General features: G+C 38.6%; 1 non-coding gene and 1 pseudogene across 1 annotated transcript; both read left to right on the top strand.

Moving 5' to 3' along the window:
• The window catches only part of LOC112770056 (uncharacterized), a 61,648-nt pseudogene that overhangs the window by 15,382 nt on the left and 24,460 nt on the right, over positions 1 to 21,806 (top strand).
• On the top strand, positions 15,890 to 15,997 carry LOC112773360 (small nucleolar RNA R71). The gene has a single exon (XR_003187914.1). It is a non-coding gene; the product is annotated as a small nucleolar RNA R71 (small nucleolar RNA).

The raw sequence follows: 21,806 nt of genomic DNA, 5'->3' as shown, positions 1-21,806 counted from the left end.
AAGATGCTTTGTTCCTTATGAACCTCTACTTTCCTATTACCTTCTTCCAATCATTCGTACTCCTTTCCATAGCAAGCTTTATGTTGGGTTTCACCGTTGTCAATGGCTACCTCCCGTCCTCTTAGTGAAAATGTTCCAAATGCGCTGTCACCGCACGGCTAATTAGCTGTTGGTTCTCGATCATGTTGGAATAGGATATATTGATCCTTTTGCGTCTGTCACTACGCCCAACACTCGCGAGTTTGAAGCTCGTCACAGTCATCCCTTCTCTGATCCTACTCGGAATACCACAGACAAGGTTTAGACTTTCCGGATCTCAGGAATGGCTGCCAATTGATTCTAGCCTATACCACGAAGGTTCTAATCTTAGATTAGAAACCCAAGAGATACACATTCAAGCTTGTTTGCATGTAGAACGGAAGTGGTTGTCAGACACGCGTTCATAGGTGAGAATGGTGATGAGTGTCACGGATCATCACATTCATCATGTTGAAGAACGAATGGATATCTTAGAACATAAATAGGCTTGAGTTGATTAGAAAAACAATAGTACTTTGCATTAATTCATGAGGAACAGCAGAGCTCCACACCTTAATCTATGGTGTGTAGAAACTCCACCATTGAAAATATAAAAGTGATAACGGTCTAAGCATGGCCGAATGGCCAGCCTCAAAGGTCTAAGGACTAAACGTCCAAAGATGAAAATACAATAGTAAAAGTTCCTATTTATAGATAACTAGTAGCCTAGGGTTACAGAAATAAGTAATTAATGCAGAAATCTACTTTCGGGCCCACTTGGTGTGTGCTTGGGCTGAGCATTGCAGCTTTCATGTGTAGAGACTTTTCTTGGAGTTAAACGCCAGCTTTGGTGCCAGTTTGGGCGTTTAACTCCAGCTTTTATGCCAGTTCTGGCATTTTGACGCCAGAATTTCTATGCTGACATGGAACACCGGTTTGGGCCATCAAATCTCGGGCAAAGTATAGACTATTATATATTTCTGGAAAGCCCAGGATGTCTACTTTCCAACGCAATTAAGAGCGCACCAATTGGGCTTCTGTAGCTCCATAAAATCTACTTCGAGTGCAGGGAGGTCAGAATCGAACAGCATCTACAGTCCTTTTTCAGCCTCTGAATCAGATTTTTGCTCAGGTCCCTCAATTTTAGTCAGAAAATACCTGAAATCACAAAAAAACGCACAAACTCATAGTAAAGTCCAGAAATGTGATTTTTAATTAAAAACTAATACAAATATAATAAAAACTAACTAAAATATACTAAAAACATACTAAAAACAATGCCAAAAAGCTTATAAATTATCCGCTCATCAGTGATCTGTGGCACCAGAATCAGTGATCCAAGTATTCAAGAATGAATCTCGATTTGAAGAATTGTTAATAGTAGAAAAGGTATTGAAAGAACAAAGATAATGAGTAGTTGGATTTGGCAAAAGCTCAAGTTGGTTCGAAGGACGAGCTTCTTCATTGAAAGGAAGTGCCATGAAAGAAAAGTGTTGGACTGACGAAAGGTCCAAAAGAGGCTTCGGATGAAGTTGTTGGTGTGCCCTTTCTCCTTGATCCATGGATATCAGCAGAGCTCAAGAGGAGCTCCGATACCATAATAAAATTGTGAAAGAATAGGAAAATAAAAGATTGTGAAAGAAGAAGATGAAGAAATTTTATTGATTGTTGATTGAATGAATTGTAAACTCTGAAGGTAAAACTAAGTATATATAGAGTATTGGCCTATGAAAGATAAAAGTAGATAAAGATAAGATAGAGATAAAGATAAAGATAACTATAAGATAAGATAAAGAGCAAATTATAATTTAATTTGTGTATTCTGTTGGGCTGAATTTGTGGACCGTGAGACGTCTTTATTGTTGTCATGGGTTAAGGTGGAAGAGTGGTTTAATAGATATCTTTTCCATTGCTAATTTGCATCTGATCAGGACCATTGTATTCTGATCTAGAGAGCAAATTTGAAGGATTATGTGTTATGTGGTATGAAGCACATGAATCGGAATACCAAGAAGGGTCAGTGATGGAAGAAGGGGCAACAAATATGCTGATGGATTGTGAAAAGATGATGCTGGTGGTGGTGGAGTAGAAGTTGTAGGACTGCTTTGTGATACTGAAGAGGGTGATGAATTAGTGCCAAAGGAGTCAAATCTTGATTATTGATGTTGAGAAGATAGTAGTATTTCTTAGTTAAATATGTGAAAGAAGTGCCAAGCAATATGGCCAATTCTTCTACATATTTGACACGGTGGTTTTAGAGATTAGTAGAATGATCTACCATCTCTTTAGAATCTACCACCATTTCTACCTCCTCTATGCCCTCCATTGCCATGATTGAAATTTGGTATGGTAGGATATGATGATCGAGTAAGATTGGCTTGAACCATTGTAATTTTTGTTTTTCTAAACTTTTCGTGTATCCTCATGTGTTAACAAGAGAGTTTGAACCTCACATAGGGTAAATGTTTCTAGTTTTGCATTGATTGTTGTAACAAGCATTTGATAGTCTTCATTAATCCTTCTAAAATAATTTGTATTTGCTTTTCAGTTTTGACGTATTTTTCAAGAGTTGCTAGAAAATCTACAATTGTTTTGATCTTGGAAATGTAATCTGATGCTGAAAGACCTTATTTCTTATTCCTTTCAACTGATTTTTCAATTGTTTAATTCTGAATTTTGTTGACTCTTGAAAATAATCTGGTATCTTTTTCAAGATTTGATAACTGTAGGTGCATCCCACCATTTTTGGTTTGAAGACCGAATCCATCGAAGTCAATAACCATGATATAAGATTTTGATCATCTTGAATCCATTGAGTGTATTGTTAAGATTCAATATATGTTCTTTGATATTTTTATTTTTATAATGTTGTGGAATCTTTTTTTTGTGTAAATGATCTTGTAAACATTGTCCTCTTATGGCTGTAAGAGCTTGTTATTCTCATATCTTGGGATTATTCTCACAAAGTTTATCCTGAATCGGATTGAATGGCCTTTGAGTAAGAAACTGTGTTAAAATTAAATTGTTGAAGATGCTATTGTTTGAATTGACAGCCATGTTTATTGAAGATGGAGATTCATTAGCATGAGATGCTATGGATCAATAAGAACTTTGGCTCTGGTTACCATAAAAGAAACATGAAAACCTGATAACTTGAAGAACAAGGAACTTGTTCTTTAGAGAATGCATAAATAGAAATGACGCATAAAAGAGTGAAAAAAGTATTTTGAACTGAACTAAAGAACATTGAAATACATGAACTACTCTATTACAAATAATAAGGAGTTCTATTTATACATAATGCTAGCAGAGTAGCTATAACTCGATACACACGACAACAAACTTAAGGGGTTGTTTGGATTTATAGGAAATGAAGTGGGGAAAATGAGAAGAAAGAAAAAGGGCGAAAAAGTGAAGTTTTTGTTGTTTGGATGGGGAATGAAAATTTGGTGAAAAGAAAAAATATGAGATGGTTCCATAAAAAAATTTTCTCTCCATAGATGAGATGAAAATAGAAGGAAAATGGATAAAAGTTAGTGAAATTACAAATTCATCATTTGATTAATAAAGAAAACAAAATACTTAAGGATATTAATATAATTTTAAACTATTATAATTTTTTCTCTTTCACTTTTCTTTCCATCCAAACACAAAAAATTTTTCGGTCTATATTTTCTTTCTATCCATTTTTTCTTCATCCAAACAACACACAAATAACTATTTTTTCTTCCAAATTCTTTTTTCTCATTTTCTTTCCTCTTATTTTCTTTCCTTTCATTTTCTTTCCTATATCCAAACAAAGTGTAACTAATAGTTAGCTAATTCTAACAGAATCTGTTTTGAACTCTTTACTATTTTAGGTCGTGCTACTGTATAGATGGAAGTTCATACAGATTTACAGATATTTTTTTCTATGCATCTTTTGTTAACGCGTGTTGTCTCTATTTTACAAAATGGAGCAGGTTTTCAGCAAATTGCGGGCGCTCATGGAATGGTCGGCCGAGCCGAGTTGGTAGCATGAATTAGAACGTGATTTAATTGTGCTGGGTTCCGTAGGTGCCTGCTTCGCAAGTTGGGCCTTGTTGGTCGTTCCAAAAAAGAAATAGATGAAATGGATGCAGGTCAGGTCTTCAGATCACTCTTCTCCTCTCGTGAAAGTGATGAGCGGATAATTTATACGCTTTTTGGCATTGTTTTTATGTAGTTTTTAGTATGATTTAGTTAGTTTTTAATATATTTTTATTAGTTTTTAAATAAAAATCACATTTCTGGACTTTACTATGAGTTTGTGTGTTTTTCTGTGATTTCAGGTAATTTCTATCTGAAATTGAGGGACCTGAGCAAAAATCTGATTCTGAGGCTGAAAAAGGACTGCAGATGCTGTTGGATTCTGACCTCTCTGCACTCAAAGTGAATTTTATGGAGCTACAGAAGCTCAAATGGCGCGCTCTCAATTGCTTTGGAAAGTAGACATTCAGGGCTTTCCAACAATATATAATAGTTTATACTTTTCTCAAAGATAAACGATGTAAACTGGCGTTCAACGCCAGTTCCATGTTCTTTTCTGGCGTTAAATGCCAGAAACAGGTTACAAGTTGGAGTTAAACGCCCAAAACAGGCTACAACCTGGCGTTTAACTCCAGAAACAGCCTAGGCACGTGTAAAGCTCAAGTCTCAGCCCCAGCACATATTAAGTGGGTCCCGGAAGTGGATTTCTGCACTATCTATCGTAGTTTACTCATTTTCTGTAAACCTAGGTTACTAGTTTAGTATTTAAACAACTTTTAGAGATTTATTTTGGATCGGATGACATTTTTAGATCTGAACTTTGTATCTTAGATGGTATGAGTCTCTAAACTCCATTGTTGGGGGTGAGGAGCTCTGCTGTGTCTCGATGAATTAATGCAACTATTTATGTTTTCTATTCAAACACGCTTGTTTCTATCTAAGATATTCATTCGCACTTCAATATGATGAATGTGATGATCCGTGACACTCATCACCATTCTTAACCTATGAACGTGTGCCTGACAACCACCTCCGTTCTACCTTAGATTGAATGAATATCTCTTGGGTTCCTGGCTCATGAGTCTGATCACCTCTCCTGACAACAGAACTTTCAGATCCGTGAGACCAGAGTCTTCGTGGTATAAGCTAGAATCCATTGGCAGCATTCTTGAGATCCAGAAAGTCTAAACCTTGTCTGTGGTATTCCAAGTAAGATCCGGGAAAGGATGACTGCAACGAGCTTCAAACTCGCGAGTGTTGGGCGTAGTGACAGACGCAAAAGGATCAATGGATCCTATTCCTTCACAAGTGAGAACCGACAGATGATTAGCCATGTACATGGACCTTTTTCACTGAGAGGACGGATGGTAGCCATTGACAACAGTGATCCACCAACATACAGCTTGCCATGGAAGGAGCCTTGCGTGCGTGAAGAAGATGACAGTAGAAAAGCAGAGATTCAGAAGACAAAGCATCTCCAAAACTCCAACATATTCTCCATTACTGCATAACAAGTACTATTTAATTTATGCTTTTTACTCTTCATAAATATAATCACTCTTATCATTGATTTCCTGACTAAGAATTACAAAATAACCATAGCTTGCTTCAAGCCGACAATCTCCGTGGGATCGACCCTTACTCACGTAAGGTATTACTTGGACAACCCAGTGCACTTTCTGGTTAGTGGTATGAGTTGTGAAAAGTGTGATTTACAATTCGTGCACCAAATTTTTGGCGCCGTTGCCGGGGATTGTTCGAGTTTGGACAACTGACGGCTTATTTTGCTGCTTAGATCAGGAAAAATTTCTCTTTCTTTTTGGTTTAGAGTCTTCTATTATTGTTTCTGGTTAAAATTTTAAAATCATTATTTGATTTTTCTAAATTATTTTCGAAAATCTTCAAAACCAATAACTTCATAATTTAGTCTTCTGTTTGAGTTTAGTTTCATATTTTAAGTTCGGTGTCCTTTGTGTTCCTATTTTCCTAAATTTTCTTTTATTTTATTAGTCTCTCTTAGTGTTCATTTTGATATTCAAAGCTTCCTTGTTTGTTTTCCTTGTTTTGATCTAAAAATTTTAAGTTTGGTGTCGTTTTTACTATTTTTCTCTTTCTTCATTAAATTCAAAAATATTTTCCTTTTTTATTCTAATTGATTTTCGAAATTTTCCTTTAAAAATTCAGATTTTTATTTTAAAACTTTATATTTTGTCTTATCTTAGTTTTAAAAATTCAAAATTCAAATCTTTTTTTGAAAATCATATTAAAAAATTTTCGAATCTTTTCAATTAATTAGTTAATTCAATATTCAAATTTCTTTTTAATTCACTTTTTTTTAATTTTCAAAATCTATATTTTGTCTTATAATTATTTTACTTTATTTTATTTCATTTTTTCGATTATTTTTAATTAAATAAAATAAAAATAAAAATATATTTTACTTGCAATTCACAACATCTCCCTTTCTCCATCATGGATCTAAGTGGAAATGAACAGTCAAGAAGGACTCTGGGGTCATATGCTAACCCCATTACTACTGCATATGGGAGTAGCATCTGTATACCTCCCATCAAAGCAAGCAGTTTTGAGCTAAATCCTCAGCTCATTGTCATGGTGCAGCAAAATTGCCAATATTTTGGTCTTCCACAGGAAGAACCTACTGACTTTCTGGCGTAGTTCTTGCAAATTGCTGACATAGTGCGTGACAAGGAGGTAGATCAGGATGTATACAGGCTGTTACTATTTTCGTTTGCTATAAAAGATCAAGCTAAGAGGTGGTTAAATAACCAACCCACAGCAAGCATAAGAACATGGGCACAGTTATCAGACAAATTCCTAAATCAATATTTCCCTCCAAAAAGGATGACACGGCTAAGGCTGGACATCCAAGGCTTTAAACAAGAGGATGATGAATCTCTTTATAATGCCTGGGAGAGGTACAGAGGGATCCTAAGGAGATACCCCTCTGAAATATTTTCAGAGTGGGTGCAATTAGACATCTTCTACTACGGGCTTACAGAGAAAGCTCAGGTATCTCTAGACCACTCAGCTAGTGGATCTATACACATGAGAAAAACTATTGAAGAGGCTCAAGAGCTTATTGATATAGTTGCTAGAAATCAGTATCTATAGATAAGTAGTGGGTCCTCCATAAAAGAAAAAGCCGAAGCAGTATCTACCAAACTTGGTCTTCCAGAACAAGTTGCTGAATTCAATCAACAATTGTGTTTTCTAACAAAACAGCTAGCAGAATTTAAGGAGATGCTACAAGACACTAAAAATACTAATAAAAATATGGAAGCACAATTGAATCAGACAAAACTGCAATTATCAAAGCAGATAATAGAAGAGTGCCAGGCAGTTCAATTAAGAAGTGGAAAAACATTAAATACCTCACTTCAGAGCAGCAGAAAGCCAAGAAAAGAACAACTGACAGAGGATGAGCAAAATATTATCCAAAATCCCTCTGAGGGCAGTAAGAGCCCAGAGAGGAATAACTCTGGCGTTCAAACGCCAGGAACAGGCAAGGAGCTGGTGTCAAACGCCCAATGGAAGCTCAGATCTGGCGTTTAAATGCCAGAAACAGGTAAGAAGTTGGCGTCCAATGCCAATCCAGCTTCCAACCCTGGCATTTAAACGCCAGTGAGGGATCAGACACACACAAGTGCTGATAGCAACCCCTCTAAAAAGGCTTTTCCAACCACCTCTGTAGGAAATAAACCTGCAGCAACTAAGGTTGAGGAATACAAAGCCAAGATGCCTTATCCTCAAAAACTCCGCCAAGAGGAGCAGGATAAGCAATTTGCCCGCTTTGCAGACTATCTCAGGACTCTTGAAATAAAGATTCCGTTTGCAGAGGCACTTGAGCAAATACCTTCTTATGCCAAGTTCATGAAAGAGATCTTGAGTCATAAGAAGGATTGGAGAGAAACTGAAAGAGTTCTCCTCACTAAAGAATGCAGTGCAGTCATTCTGCAAAGCTTCCCAGAAAAGCTTAAAGATCCCAGGAGCTTTATGATACCATGCATATTAGAGGGTAATTGCACCAAGACAGCTTTATGTGATCTTGGGGCAAGTATCAACCTAATACCTGCATCCACTATCAGAAAGCTTGGTTTAACTAAAGAAGTCAAACCAACCCGGATATGTCTCCAACTTGCTGATGGCTCCATTAAATACCCATCAGGCATGATTGAAGACATGATTGTCAGGGTTGGGCCATTCACCTTTCCGACTGAATTTGTAGTGCTGGAAATGGAAGAGCACAAGAGTGCTACTCTCATTCTAGGAAGACCTTTCCTAGCAACTGGACGAACTCTCATTGATGTCCAAAAGGGGGAAGTAACCCTGAGAGTCAATGAGGATGAGTTTAAGTTAAATGCTGTCAAAGCCATGCAGCATCCAGACACACCTAAAGACTGCATGAAAGTTGATCTTATTGACTCTTTGGTAGAGGAGATCAACATAGCTGAGAGTCTCGAATCAGAGCTAGAAAACATCTTTAAAGATGTCCAGCCTGATCTGGAGGATTCAGAGGAAATAAAAGAGCCTCTGAAAATTCCTTAGGAACAACCTCCTAAACCCGAGCTCAAACCACTACCACCATTCCTGAAATATGTATTTCTGGGAGAAGGTGACACTTTTCCGGTGATCATAAGCTCTGCTTTAAATCCACAGGATGATGAAGCACTACTTCAAGTGCTAAGGACACACAAGACAGCTCTTGGGTGGTCCATAAGTGATCTTAAGGGCATCAGCTCAGCAAGATGCATTTACAAGATCCTATTGGAGAACAATGCTAAGCCAGTGGTTCAACCACAGAGGCGGCTAAATCCAGCCATGAAGGAAGTGGTGCAGAAAGAGGTCACCAAATTACTGGAGGCTGGGATTATTTATCCTATTTCTGATAGCCCTTGGGTAAGCCCTGTCCAAGTTGTTCCCAAGAAGGGAGGTATGACAGTGGTTCATAATGAAAAAAATGAACTGGTTCCTACAAGAACAGTTACAGGGTGGCGTATGTGTATTGACTACAGAAGGCTCAACACAGCCACCAGGAATGATCACTTTCCTTTACAATTTATAGACCAGATGCTAGAGAGACTAGCAGGTCATGAATATTACTGCTTTTTGGATGGTTATTCAGGCTATAACCAAATTGCAGTAGATCCTCAGGACCAAGAGAAAACAGCATTCACATATCCTTCTGGAGTGTTTGCCTACAGAAGGATGCCTTTTGGTCTGTGCAATGCACCTGCAACCTTTCAGAGGTGCATGCTCTCTATCTTCTCTGATATGGTAGAGAAATTATTGGAAGTCTTCATAGATAACTTTTCAGTATTTAGAGACTCATTCAGCTCCTGCCTTGACCATTTAGCACTTGTTCTGAAAAGATGCCAAGAGACTAACCTAGTTTTAAACTGGGAAAAATGTATGGTGACTGAAGGAATTGTCCTTGGGCATTGGTGCACGAAATTGTGATCATCAACAATGGCGCCAAAGGACTTAGAGCTCTTAAACATGAATCACACTTTATCACAATTCCGCACAACTAACCAGCAAGTGCACTGGGTCGTCCAAGTAATACCTTACGTGAGTAAGGGTCGATCCCACGGAGACTGTCGGCTTAAAGCAAGCTATGGTCACCTTGTAAATCTCATTCAGGCGAATTCAGATGGTGATGGAGAATTGATAATTAAAATATAAATAAAACATAAAATAAAGATAGAGATACTTATGTAATTCTCTGGTTGGAATTTCAGATAAGCTTATGAAGGTGCTTTGTTCCTCCTGAACCTCTGCTTTCCTATTGCCTTCTTCCAATCATTCATACTCCTTTCCATGGCAAGCTTTATGTTGGGCATCACCGTTGTCAATGGCTACTTCCCGTCCTCTCAGTGAAAATGTTCCAAATGCGCTGTCACCACACGGCTAATCATCTGTCGGTTCTCGATCATGTTGGAATAGGATCCATTGATCCTTTTGTGTCTGCCACACGCCCAACAATCGCGAGTTTGAAGCTCGTCACAGTCATCCCTTCCCAGATCCTACTCAGAATACCACAGACAAGGTTTAGACGTTCCGGATCTCAGGAATGGCCGCCAATAATTCTAGCCTATACCACGAAGGTTCCAATCTTAGATCAGAAGCCCAAGAGATATACATTCAAGCTTGTTCATGTAGAACGGAAGTGGTTGTCAGTCACGCGTTCATAGGTGAGAATGGTGATGAGTGTCACATAATCATCACATTCATCATGTTCTTGGGTGCGAATGAACATCTTAGAGAAGAAATAGACTTGAGTTGAATAGAAAAACAATAGTACTTTGTATTAATTCATGAAGAACAGCAGAGCTCCACACCTTAATCTATGGTGTGTAGAAACTCCACCGTTGAAAATACGTAAGAACACAAGGTCTAGGCATGGCTAAATGGCCAGCCTCCCAAAGAGGGTTCAATCATCAAAACATGATTCTAGGATGATCAAAAGATGAAAATACAATAGCAAAAGGTCCTATTTAAAGATAACTAGTAGCCTAGGGTTTACAGAAATCAGTAATTAATGCAGAAATCTTCTTCCGGGCCCACTTGGTGTGTGCTTAGGCTGAGCGTTGAAGCTTCCATATGTAGAGACTTTTCTTGGAGTTAAACGCCAGCTTTTGTGCCAGTTTGGGCGTTTAACTCCAGCTTTTGTGCCAGTTCCGGCGTTAAACGCCAGAATTCTTGAGCTGACTTGGAACGCATGTTTGGGCCATCAAATCTCGAGCAAAGTATGAACTATTACACATTTCTGGAAAGCGCAGGATGTCTACTTTCTAACGCAATTGAGAGCGCATCAATTGAGCTTCTGTAACTCCAGAAAATCCACTTTAAGTGCAGGGAGGTCAGAATCCAACAGCATCTGCAGTCCTTTTTCAGCCTCTGAATCAGATTTTTGCTCAGGTCCCTCAATTTCAGCCAGAAAATACCTGAAATCACAAAAAAACACACAAACTTATAGTAAAGTACAGAATTGTGATTTTTATTTAAAAACTAATAAAAATATAATAAAAACTAATTAAAATATACTAAAAATAATGCCAAAATGCGTATAAATTATCCGCTCATCACAACACCAAACTTAAATTGTTGCTTGTCCCTAAGCAACTGAAAATCAAATAGGATAAAAAGAAGAGAATATACAATGAATTCCAAAAACATCTATGAAGATCAGTATTAATTAGATGAGCGGGGCTTTTAGCTTTTTGCTTCTGAACAGTTTTGGCATCTCACTTTATTCCTTGAAGTTCAGAATGATTGGCATCTATAGGAACTCAGAATCCAGATAGTGTTATTAATTCTCCTAGTTAATTATGTTGATTCTTGAACACAGCTACTTTATGAGTCTTGGCCGTGGCCCTAAGCACTTTGTTTTCCAGTATTACCACCGGATACATAAATGCCACAGACACATAACTGGGTGAACCTTTTCAGATTGTGACTCAGCTTTGCTAGAGTCCCCAATTAGAGGTGTCCAGGGTTCTTAAGTACACTCTTCTTTTTGCTTTGGATCTCAACTTTAACCACTCAGTCTCAAGTTTTCACTTGACACCTTCACGCCACAAGCACATGGTTAGGGACAGCTTGGTTTAGCCGCTTAGGCCAGGATTTTATTCCTGTGGGCCCTCCTATCCACTGATACTCAAAGCCTTGGATCCTTTTTATCACTCTTGCCTTTTGGTTTAAAGGGGTATTGGCTTTTTCTGCTTGCTTTTCTCTCCTTTTTTTTATCTTTTTTCTACAAGCTTTTCACTGCTTTTTCTTGCTTCAAGAATCAATTTTATGATTTTTCAGATCATCAGATAACATTTCTCCTTTTCCCATCATTCTTTCAAGAGCCAACAATTTTAACATTCATAAACAATCAAATTCAAAAATATGCACTGTTCAAGCATTCATTCAGAAAAACAATAGTATTGCCACCACATCAAAATAATTAAACTATTTTGAAATTTGAAATTCATGCACTTCTTTTTCTTTTTCAATTAAAAATATTTTTCATTTAAGAAAGGTGATGGATTCATTTTCATAGCTTTAAGGCATAGACACTTAGACACTAATGATCATGTAATAAAGACACAAACATAAATAAACATAAAGCACAATTTTCGAATAAAAAAACAGAAAATAAAGAACAAGGAAATTAAAGAACGGGTCCACCTTAGTGATGGCGGCTTGTTCTTCCTCTTGAAGATCTTATGGAGTGCTTAAGCTCCTCAATGTCTCTTCCTTGCCTTTGTTGCTCCTATCTCATGGTTCTTTGGTCTTCTCTAATTTCATGGAGGAGGATGGAATGCTCTTGGTGCTCCACCCTTAGTTATCCCATGTTGGAACTTAATTCTCCTAAGGAGGTGTTGATTTTCTCCCAATAGTTTTGTGGAGGAAAATGCATCCCTTGAGGTATCTCAGGGATTTCATGATGAGGAGTTTCCTCATGCTCTTGTCAATGAGTGGGATCTCTTGTTTGCTTCATCCTTTTCTTAGTGATGGGCTTGTCCTCACCAATGAAGATGTCTTCCTCTATGTCAATTCCAGCTGAATTGCAGAGATGACAAATGAGATGAGGGAAGGCTAACCTTGCCACAGTGGAGGACTTGTCCGCCACTTTGTAGAGTTCTTGGGATATAACTTCATGAACTTCTATTTCCTCTCTAATCATGATGCTATGAATCATGATAGCCCGGTCTATAGTAACTTCAGACCGGTTGCTAGTGGGAATGATTGAGCATTGGATGAACTCCAACCATCCCCTAGCCACGGGCTTAAGGTCATGCCTTCTTAGTTGAACTGGCTTCCCTCTTGAATCTCTCTTCCATTGAGCGCCCTCTTCACAGATGTCCATGAGGACTTGGTCCAACCTTTGATCAAAGTTGACCCTTCTAGTGTATGGGTGTGCATCTCCTTGCATCATAGGTAAATTGAATGCCAACCTTACATTTTCCGGACTAAAGTCTAAGTATTTCCCTCTGACCATTGTAAGCCAATTCTTAGGGTCCGGGTTCACACTTTGATCGTGGTTCTTGGTGATCCATGCATTGGCATAGAACTCTTGAACCATTAAGATTCCAACTTGTTAAATGGGGTTGGTGAGAACTTCCCAACCTCTTCTTCGAATCTCATGTCGGATCTCCGGATATTCGCCCTTTTTGAGCTTAAAAGGGACCTCGGGGATCACCTTCTTCTTGGCCACAACTTCATAGAAGTGGTCTTGATGCACCCTTGAGAGGAATCTCTCCATCTCCCATGACTCGGAGGTGGAAGCTTGTGCCTTCCCTTTCCTCTTTCTAGAGGTTTCTCCGGCCTTTGGTGCCATTAATGGTTATGGAAAAACAAAAAAGCTTTAGCTTTTACCACACCAAACTTAGAGGGTTGCTCGTCCTTGAGCAAAAGAAGAAAGAAGAGAGTAGAAGAAGAAGAAATAGAGGAGATAGAGGGAGCTTAGTGTTTCGGCCAAGGGGGATAGGTAGTGTGTATGTTGTGTGAAAATGAAGGAGTGAAGATGGGTTTATATAGGAGTGGAGGGGGGTGATATGGTTCGGCCATTATGGGTGGGTTTGGGTGGTAAAGTGGTTTGAATTTGAATGGTGAGGTAGGTAGGGTTTTATGAAGGATGGATGTGAGTGGTAAAGAGAATGGTGGAATTTGATAGGTGAGGGGTTTTTAGGGGAAGAGGTATTGAGGTGATTGGTGAATGGGTGAAGAAGAGAGAGAGAGGTGGGGTAGGTGGGGTCCACAGATCCTGAGGTGTAAAGGATTTCTCATCCCTGCACCATGTGGCGTGTAAAACGCCCCTTGCTGCCAATCCTGGCATTAAACGCCAAGCTGCTGCCCATTTCTAGCGTTTAACGCCAGCTTCTTGCCCATTCCTGGCGTTAAACGCCAGTCTGGTGCCCATTTCTGGCGTTAAACGCCCAGAATGGTGCCAGACTGGATGTTTAACGCCCATTCTGCTACCTTTACTAGCATTTAAACGCCAGTAAGTTTCTCCTCCAGGGTGTTCTATTTTTCATTCTGTTTTTCCTTCTATTTTTGCTTTTTTAATTGTTTTTGTGACTTCACATGATCATCAACCTACAGAAAATATAAAATAACAAAAGAAAATAGAAATTTAACATAGATAAGTAAAAAAAATTGGGTTGCCTCCCAACAAGCGCTTCTTTAATGTCAATAGCTTGACAGTGGCTCTCATGGAGCCTCACAGATGTTCAGAGTAATGTTGGAACCTCCCAACACCAAACTTAGAGTTTGACTGTGGGGGCTCTATTTGACTCTGTATTGAGAGAAGCTCTTCATGCTTCCTCTCCATGGTGACAGAGGGATATCCTTAAGCTTTAAACACAAGGGAGTCTCCATTCACTTGAATGATCAATTTTCCTCTGTCAACATCAATCACAGCTTTTGCTGTGGCTAGGAAGGGTCTGCTAAGGATGATGGATTCATCCATACACTTCCCAGTCTCTAGGATTATGAAGAGAGCAGGGATGTAGTGGCCTTCAACCTTTACCAAGACATCCTCTACAAGTCCATAAGCCTGTTTCTTTGAATTGTCTACCATTTCCAGTGAGATTCTTGCAGCTTGTACCTAAATGATCCCTAGCTTCTCCATTATAGAGAGAGGCATGAGGTTTATACTTGACCCTAGGTCACACAGAGCTTTCTCAAAGGTCATGGTGCCTATGGTACAAGGGATTGAGAATTTTCCAGGGTCTTGTCTCTTCAGAGGTAATTTCTGCCTAGTCAAGTCATCCAGTTCTTTGATGAGCAATGGAGGTTCATCCTCCCAAGTCTCATTACTAAACAACTTGGCATTTAGCTTCATGATTACTCCAAGGTACTTAGCAACTTGCTCTTCAGTAACATTTTCATCCTCTTCAGAGGAAGAATACTCATCAGAGCTCATGAATGGCAGAAGTAAATTTAATGGAATCTCTATGGTCTCAGTGTGAGCCTCAGATTCCCATGGTTCCTCATTAGGAAACTCCTTGGAGGCCAGTGGGCATCCATTGAGGTCTTCCTCAGTAGAGATTACTGCCTATTCCTCCTCTCCAGGTTCGGCCATGTGAGACGTGTTTATGGCCTTGCACTCTCTCTTTGGATTCTCTTCTGTATTGCTTGGGAGAGTACTAGGAGGGAGTTCAGTAATTTTCTTACTTAGCTGACCCACTTGAACCTCCAAATTTCTAATGGAGGACCTTATTTCAGTCATGAAACTTTGAGTGGTTTTGATTAGATCAGAGACAATGGTTGCTAAGTCAGAGTGGCTTTGCTTAGAATTCTATATCTGTTGCTGAGAAGATGATGGAAAAGGTTTGCTATTGCTAAACCTGTTTCTTCCACCATTATTGTTGTTGAAACCTTGTTGAGGTCTCTGTTGATCCTTTTATGAGAGATTTGGATGATTTTTCCATGAAGGATTATAGGTGTTTCCATAGAATTCTCCCATGTAATTCACCTCTTCTATTGCTGGGTTCTCAGGATCATAAGCTTCTTCTTCAGAGGAAGCTTCCTTAGTACTGCCTGTTGCTGCTTGCATTCCAGACAGACTCTGAGAAATCATATTGACTTGTCGGGTCAATATTTTATTCTGAGCCAATATGCCATTCAGAGTATCAATCTCAAGAACTCCTTTCTTCTGAGTTGTCCCATTATGCACAGGATTCCTTTCAGAAGTGTACATGAATTGGTTATTTGCAACCATTTCAATGAGTTCCTGAGCTTCTGCAGGCGTCTTCTTCAGATGAAGAGATCCTCCAGCAGAGCTATCCAATGACATCTTGGATAGTTCAGACAGACCATCATAGAAAATACCTATGATGCTCCATTCAGAAAGCATGTCAGAAGGACATCTTCTGATCAATTGCTTGTATCTTTCCCAAGCTTCATAGAGGGATTCACCTTCCTTCTGTCTGAAGGTTTGGACTTTAACTCTAAGCTTGCTCAATTTTTGAGGTGGAAAGAACTTTGCCAAGAAGGCATTAACTAGCTTTTCCCAAGAGTTCAGGCTTTCTTTAGGTTGTGAATCCAACCATGTCTTAGCTTTGTCTCTTACAGCAAAAGGAAAAAGCATAAGTCTATAGACTTCAGGGTCAACCCCATTGGTCTTGACAGTGTCACAGATTTGCAAGAATTCAGCTAGGAATTGATGAGGATCTTCCAATGGAAGTCCATGAAACTTGCAATTCTGTTGCATTTGAGAAACTAATTGAAGCTTAAGCTCAAAGTTGTTTGCTCCAATGACAGGGATTGAGATGCTTCTCCCATAGAAGTCGGGAGTAGGTGCAGTAAAGTCACCAAGCACCTTCCTTGCATTGTTGGCATTGTTGTTTTCGGCTGCCATGGTTTCTTCTTCTTTGAAAAGCTTTGTTAGGCCCTCTAGAGAGAATTGTGCTTTAGCTTCTCTTAGTTTTCTCTTCAAGGTCCTTTCAGGTTCAGGATCAGCTTGAACAAGTATGCCTTTATCTTTGTTCCTGCTCATATGAAAGAGAAGAGAACAAAAAAGTAGGGAATCCTCTATGTCACAGTATAGAGATTCCTTGAGGTGTCAGAGGAGAAGAAGAATAGAAGGAGGAGGTAGATAGAAGAGAATTCGAACATATAAAGAAGGATAGAGTTCGAATTGCACCTTGAGGAGGAGTGTTAGTCCCTTAAATAGAAGGATGTGAGAAGAGGGGAAGAATTTTCGAAAATAAATTAAGAAGATTTTGAAATAATAAAAAGAAATTTGAAAATTTGATTGAGATTTTCGAAAATTAAGATTGGGAAAGAAATTAAGTGATTTTTGAAAAAGATTTTGAAATTAGAAATAAAAAAGATATGATTGAGAGTTAATTTTGAAAAATATGTGATTGAAAAGATATGATTGAGAAGATATGATTGAAAATCAAACTAAAAAGAGAAAGTTTTAAAATTAAAGTTGATTTACTTGACTAACAAGAAATTAGAAGATATGATTCTAGAATTAAAACTTTTGATCCTTTCTTAATAGGCAAGTAACAACTAGAAAATTTTGAAGTAAATCATTAATTATAACAAGGATTTTCGAAAATAATAAAAAATGGAAAGAAATTGATTTTGAAGAGATATGATTGAAAAGATATGATTTGAAAAAGATTTGATTTTGAAAAATTATGAAAATTTGAAAAATATTTGAATTAAAAACAAAATCTTCCCTCTAGTGTAACGCCTAAAATGCTACCTTTTTGGGCGTTAAACGCCCAGCCAGGTACCATGGCTGGCGTTTAAACGCCAGTTTTCCTTCTTCACTGGGCATTTTGAACGCCCAGCTACTGTTTGATTCCTCTGCTGAATGTTCTGAATCTTCAATTCTCTGTATTATTGACTTGAAAAGACACAATTTTGAAAATATTTTTGAATTTTTAATGATGAGAAACAATCAAAATACAACTAATTTTAGAAAACTCAAATCAAACAATGCATGCAGGACACCAAACTTAAAAATTTTCATATAAGAGACACTAACAAATTGAGAATGCATATGAGAAACAACAAAACACACAAAACAAGAGAATTTAAAGATCAGAGCACTGAAATCATCAAGAACAACTTGAAGATCAATGAAGAACATATTTCATGTATTCAAAAAATGCAAGAAGAATAAAAACATGCAATTGACACCAAACTTAAAAATTAATACTAGACTCAAACAAGAAACATAAAATATTTTTGGTTTTTATGGTTTTATAAATTTTTTTTGTGATTTTTGAAACTTATATAGAAAAGAAAATAAAGAGAATCAAAACTTTTAATAAGAATTCCAGGAATCATGCAATGTTAGTCTAAAGCTTCAGTCTAAACAGATTAGACATGGTTGGCCAAGCTTCAGCAGGACATTACATTCAGCAGCTAAATTGATGAGAATCAATCAGCTTTTGTGATGATAAGAACATCACCTTGAAACTCTAGAATTCATTCTTAAAATTCTGAAAAGTACCTAATCTAAGCAACAAGATGAACCGTCAATTGTCCAAACTCGAACAATCTCCGGCAACGGCACCAAAAACTTGGTGCACGAAATTGTGATCATCAACAATGGTGCCAAAGGACTTAGAGCTCTTAAACATGAATCACACTTTGTCACAATTCCGCACAACTAATCAGCAAGTGCACTGGGTCGTCCAAGTAATACCTTACGTGAGTAAGGGTCGATCCCACGGAGACTGTCAGCTTGAAGCAAGCTATGGTCACGTTGTAAATCTCAGTCAGGTGAATTCAGATGGTGATGGAGAATTGATAATTAAAATATAAATAAAACATAAAATAAAGATAGAGATACTTATGTAATTCTTTGGTTGGAATTTCAAATAAGCGTATGAAGGTGCTTTGTTCCTCCTGAACCTCTACTTTCCTATTGCCTTCTTCCAATCATTCATACTAATTTCCATGGCAAGCTTTATGTTGGGCATCACCGTTGTCAATGGCTACTTCCCGTCCTCTCAGTGAAAACGTTCCAAATGCGCTGTCACCGCACGGCTAATCATCTGTCGGTTCTCGATCATGTTGGAATAGGATCCATTGATCCTTTTGCGTCTGTCACACGCCCAACAATCGCGAGTTTGAAGCTCATCACAGTCATCCCTTCCCAGATCCTACTCAGAATACCACAGACAAGGTTTAGACGTTCCGGATGTCAGGAATGGCCGCCAATAATTCTAGCCTATACCACGAAGGTTCCAATCTTAGATCAGAAGCCCAAGAGATATGCATTCAAGCTTGTTCATGTAGAACAGAAGTGGTTGTCACTCACGCGTTCATAGGTGAGAATGGTGATGAGTGTCACATAATCATCACATTCATCATGTTCTTGGGTGCGAATGAACATCTTAGAGAAGAAATAGACTTGAGTTGAATAGAAAAACAATAGTACTTTGTATTAATTCATGAAGAATAGCAGAGCTCCACACCTTAATCTATGGTGTATAGAAACTCCACCGTTGAAAATACATAAGAACACAAGGTCTAGGCATGGCCGAATAGCCAGCCTCCCAAAGAGGGTTCAATCATCAAAACATGATTCCAGGATGATCAAAAGATGAAAATACAATAGCAAAAGGTCCTATTTATAGATAACTAGTAGCCTAGGGTTTACAAAAATCAGTAATTAATGCAGAAATCTTCTTCCGAACCCACTTGGTATATGCTTGGGCTGAGCGTTGAAGCTTCCATGTGTAGAGATTTTTCTTGGAGTTAAACGCCAGCTTTTGTGCCAGTTTGGGCGTTTAACTCCAGCTTTTGTGCCAGTTCTGGCGTTAAACGCCAGAATTCTTGAGCTGACTTGGAATGCCTGTTTGGGCCATCAAATCTCGGACAAAGTATGGACTATTATATATTGCTGGAAAGCCCAGGATGTCTGCTTTCCAACGCAATTGAGAGCGCGCCAATTGGGCTTTTGTAGCTCCAGAAAATTTACTTTCAGTGCAGGGAGGTCAGAATCCAACATCATCTGCAGTCCTTTTTCAGCCTCTGAATCAGATTTTTGCTCAGGTCCCTCAATTTCAGCCAGAAAATACCTAAAATCATAGAAAAACACACAAACTCATAGTAAAGTCCAGAATTGTGATTTTTAATTAAAAACTAATAAAAATATAATAAAAACTAATTAAAATATACTAAAAACATACTAAAAACAATGCCAAAAAGCGTATAAATTATCCGCTCATCAGGCATAAAATTTCAAACAAGGGAATAGAGGTGGATCAAGCTAAAGTGGAAGTAATTGAAAAATTACCACCACCTGCCAATGTTAAGGCAATCAGAAGCTTTTTGGGGCATGCAGGATTCTATAGGAGGTTTATAAAGAATTTTTCAAAAATTGCACAACCTCTGAGCAATCTGCTAGCTGCTGACATGCCATTTGTGTTTGACACAGAGTGTCTACAGGCGTTTGAAACTCTGAAAGCTAAGCTGGTCACAGCACCAGTTATTTCTGCACCAGACTGGACATTACCATTTGAACTAATGTGTGATGCCAGTGACCATGCCATTGGTGCAGTACTGGGACAGAGGCATAACAAGCTTCTGCATGTCATTTATAATGCTAGCCGTGTTTTAAATGATGCCCAGAAAAATTACACAACCACAGAAAAAGAATCGCTTGCAGCGGTTTATGCCATTGACAAGTTTAGATCATACTTAGTAGGATCAAAAGTGATTGTGTACACTGACCATGCTGCTCTTAAATATCTACTCACAAAGCAGGATTCAAAACCCAGGCTCATAAGATGGGTGTTGCTTCTGCAAGAGTTTGATATAGAAATAAGAGACAGAAAAGGGACAGAGAACCAAGTGGCTGATCATCTGTCCCGGATAGAGCCAGTAGAAGGGACGTCCTTTCCCTCTATTGAGATCTCTGAAACCTTTCCGGATGAGCAACTGTTTGCCATTCAGGAAACACCATGGTTTGCAGACATTGCAAACTATAAAGCTGCAAGATTCATACCCAAGGAGTACAGCAGGCAACAAAAGAAAAAATTAATTACTGATGCAAAGTACTACTTGTGGGATGAACCCTATCTCTTTAAGAGATGTGCAGACGGAATAATCCGTAGGTGTGTGCCTAGAGAAGAAGCATAGAAGATCTTATGGCATTGCCATGGGTCATAATATGGAGGCCATTTCGGAGTTGAGCGAACAGCCACCAAGGTCCTCCAATGTGGCTTCTACTAGCCTACCCTCTATAGAGATTCCCGAGAGTTTGTACGTAACTGTAACAGTTGCCAGAGGGCTGGTAATCTACCTCATGGTTACGCCATGCCTCAACAAGGAATCTTGGAGATTGAGTTGTTTGATGTATGGGGTATTGACTTCATGGGGACTTTCCCACCATCATACTCAAACACATATATTCTGGTGGTAGTAGACTATGTATCTAAATGGGTAGAGGCAATTGCAACACCCACTAATGATACTAAGACAGTGCTGAAATTCCTCCAAAAACATATCTTCAGCAGGTTTGGTATCCCTAGAGCACTAATCAGTGATGGGGGCACTCACTTCTGCAATAAATAGCTCTACTCTGCTATGGTCCGATATGGAATTAGCCACAAAGTAGCAACCCCATATCATCCACAGACAAATGGGCAGGCTGAAGTCTCTAATAGAGAACTAAAAAGAATCCTGGAACGGACTGTAATTACTCGTAGAAGGGATTGGGCAAGAAGCTTGGATGAGGCTCTGTGGGCATACAGAACAGCATTCAAGACTCCTATAGGGACCTCTCCATACCAGCTTGTGTATGGTAAGGTCTGTCATCTGCCCGTGGAACTAGAGCACAAGGCCTACTGGGCAACCAGATTCCTAAACTTTGATGCTAAATTAGCTGGAGAAAAAAGATTACTCCAGCTGAATGAGCTAGAGGAATTCAGACTCACTGCTTTCGAAAATGCCAAGCTTTACAAAGAGAAAGCAAAAAGGTGGCATGACAGAAAGCTGTCATCTAGAGTCTTTAAACCAGGACAGAAGGTTCTGCTGTTTAACTCTAGGCTCAGGCTATTCCCCGGGAAACTGAAATCCTGGTGGAAGGGACCATATGTGATTACAAGTGTGTCACCATATGGCTATGTGGAGCTTCAAGACATTGATTCTAATAAGAAGTTCATTGTTAATGGACAGAGAATCAAGCATTATCTTGAAGGCAATGTTGAGCAAGAGTGCTCAAAGCTGAGGCTAGATTAAAAGCTCAGCAAGGTCCAGCTAAAGAGAATAAAAAAGCGCTTGCTGGGAGGCAA

Source organism: Arachis hypogaea, chromosome 18 (genome assembly GCF_003086295.3).
Source record: "Arachis hypogaea cultivar Tifrunner chromosome 18, arahy.Tifrunner.gnm2.J5K5, whole genome shotgun sequence".
Taxonomy (NCBI): Eukaryota; Viridiplantae; Streptophyta; class Magnoliopsida; order Fabales; family Fabaceae; genus Arachis; species Arachis hypogaea.
The sequence above is the reverse complement of the archived record's forward strand: the minus strand, read 5'-3'. Positions and strand labels throughout refer to the sequence as shown.